The 2,978-nt window shown below is 39.6% G+C and overlaps 1 pseudogene; it reads right to left on the bottom strand.

Annotated features, from left to right (window-relative positions):
* Window positions 1-638: 638 nt before the first annotated feature.
* Window positions 639-2,728, bottom strand: LOC143583111 (pentatricopeptide repeat-containing protein At5g39350 pseudogene; annotated as a pseudogene).
* Between the last annotated feature and the right edge of the window lie 250 nt (window positions 2,729-2,978).

Here is a 2,978-nt window from a genome sequence, read left to right as displayed (position 1 = left end):
GAAAAAAAAAAATAGGTCACATATGTGATAATTTGCATTTTTAGCATGAAAATAGTTATAATACTATGATAGAGTCTGTGTGATACACGGGTAGTAAACAAACAACAAAAAAGTTAATTTTGATAATATACATAATAGCATCCATTATGAATTCATAAGATATAAATAATGATAAACAAAATTTTACAAGTCATAAACCTTTAAAACCCTTTTTGAATGCAAAATTGGATAGTGACTCATGTTACACATGAGTGAAAAATAATTAAAACGTCATATATATGTATATATTATAAATTTAAATTTAATAAGATGCAAATGCTATATTTATTAAAAAAAAGGATAATTTTACATGAATTATAAGAAATTAAATTATTTTAATTCAAATATAAAAGCATACAAATACTAACAGAGATAAATGAAAAGCTAAAACATCTTTATAACTTATATCATTAGTACAATGAGAATCAACATCCCAAATGTCTTGTCTCATACATGAAAATAAACACTTAATTAGATATTATAGCATTGCCATGACCAACATCAACAATAACAATCTTTATAACTGACACCAGATTTTATGTTTCTGTTTTGAACAATTCTGTTCTAAAATTTGTCTAATCTATGTTTTTAACAACCCGTCATTCATGGTGCGCGCCTATGAAGCTATGAGCAGGCGATTTCCTGAGCCCGATTCGGTTTATCATATTCCTCACATTCTCCGCCTCTTCCCACCGACCAACCGCCGCGTAAATATTTCCCATTAAAATATAATTCCCGGTATTCTCGGGTTCCAACTCAAACAACCACTTTGCAGCTATTTCACCCAACTCCACATTCTCATGAACCACACACGCAGCTAACAACGCACTCCACACGGTATGGTTAGGTGCAAAGGGCATTGTGGTAATTAACTCATACGCCTCGTGAAGCCTCCCGGCTCGACCCAAAAGGTCAATAACACAGGTGTAATGATACGGACGTGGGTTAAGTTTATGGTCTTTTAACATTAACTTAAACAAACCCAAACCCTCGTCCACCAAACCCGAATGGCTGCACGCGTGTAACACAGAAGTAAACGTGACCTCATTCGGTTGCACCCCGGTTTCAACCATTTTGTTAAAAAGTGAAACTGCAGTCGCACCGTCCCCATGTTTCCCATAACCAGATATTATAACACTCCACAATATAATATCTCGTTTTTGTACCTCAACTTCGTTAAACGCAGCGTAAGCGTGCTCCAACGCTCCACATTTTGAGTATACATCGATTAACCCGGTTGCCAGATCACCTTTTAATAAAAACCCTGATTTTATTAAATAACCATGAAAACCAGTAACTTGTTTAAGATCGGTTGTAATCGCATACGCAGGTAAAACACACTTTAAAGTTGCTTCATTTGGTAAAACACCTATTTCCTTCATTTCTTTGAATAATAATATTGACTTTGAACCGAGCCCGTTTTCAGCGGTTCCAGAGAGAATTGCATTCCATGGCGCGGTTCTTGTTTTGGATGTTTTGTTAAACACACGGAAACTATAACTAACAGAAGCACATTTAGCATACATGTCAATCAATCCGGTTTCTACATTTACATCAGAATCAAGATTATTCTTTACTGCAAATACATGAAAGGTTTTACCTTGACGTAAACTCTTTAACTCTGCACAAGCCGAAAGAAACGAAGCTAAGGTTAACGCGTTAGGTTTCACGTTATCCAGCAGCATTAACGGGCAAAGCGTCATCGCGGTTTTTATGTCATTATTTACAATGTAACCATTGATCATCGCAGTCCATGTGACAACATCTCGTTGACTAGTTTCATCGAAAACAACGCGTGCGTCATCTATTCGACCGCATTTTACATACATATCCACCAAAGCATTCCGAACAAACAAATTCCCATCCAACCGGTTACTTTTCACCAAATCATGAATCTTTCCCCCCAAATCCGCCCGTTTCAAAAACGCACACGCGGGAAGCACCGACACAACAGTGGCAACATCAATCTCCACTTTATCACCAACCATTTTATCAAAAACCATCAACGCCTCATCCGCACACCCGTTTCTAAAATACCCACTAATCAAACTATTCCACGAAACCACGCCCTTATCCGGCATTTCATCGAACACTCGGCACGCACCCTCGTTCTCCCCAAAACTCATGTACATCGACACCAACGAATTCCCCACGAAAGTACTCGAACCCACACCGCTCCTAACAACCAACCCGTGAACCGATACCCCAAACACATTCATCGCCAATTCACCACAACATTTCGCCACAAACGGGTACGTAAGCCGGTCCGGCTTCACTCTCCCTGACTCAACCATTTCCACAAACACTTGGATTGCGTCACACCACAACCCCTTTTCAGTGTACACCTTGATCAAGCTATTGTAAACACGTTTGGTTCTGTCAGGCATTTCGTCGAACAGTTGGCGTGCATACGTAATATGGCCGGATAAAGCATACCCAGATGCCAGTAAGCCTGGGATGAAGCGTGATTCATGTGGTGTGGCTTTAAGGAGGCCTGATGTGATGAGACTGGCGTGGAGTTTGGTTATGCTTGTTAAGGATTTAATGGCGGCAAAATGGTATAATAAAGATTCGATTTTGGCGGGTGTGTGGAGTGTGGTGCGAGTGAAGAATGGGGTGATGTTTAATAGTGTGTGTGATGTGATTTTGCCATTCATTTGGTTTTTGATTGCCGGAAAAGTTGCCGGCGGTGAAGGTTACAGTGAGCTCCGAGAAGAAATGATGGATTAGCCGAGTAGGGGTCGTGGCGGGCAGCTCTCCGCTCGTGAAAAAGTTTAAGCTCGAGCATAAAAATAAATCTGTTTAATAAAGAAGTCCGGGCTTTATTTATTTTTATTGGGCTTAAGACGATAGTTATTAATAGCGTCAAATGTACTTAAGGCGCATAGGTCTCGTCTAGGGCCTAGGCGCAAAGCGCAAAAAAGACGAAGACATGAGAA

The sequence above is a fragment of the Bidens hawaiensis genome, unplaced genomic scaffold (genome assembly GCF_021521415.1).
Source record: "Bidens hawaiensis isolate Kalapana, Puna unplaced genomic scaffold, B.hawaiensis_p1.1 tig00032127_1, whole genome shotgun sequence".
Lineage (NCBI taxonomy): Eukaryota > Viridiplantae > Streptophyta > Magnoliopsida > Asterales > Asteraceae > Bidens > Bidens hawaiensis.
This window is presented reverse-complemented; position numbering and strand designations above follow the sequence as displayed.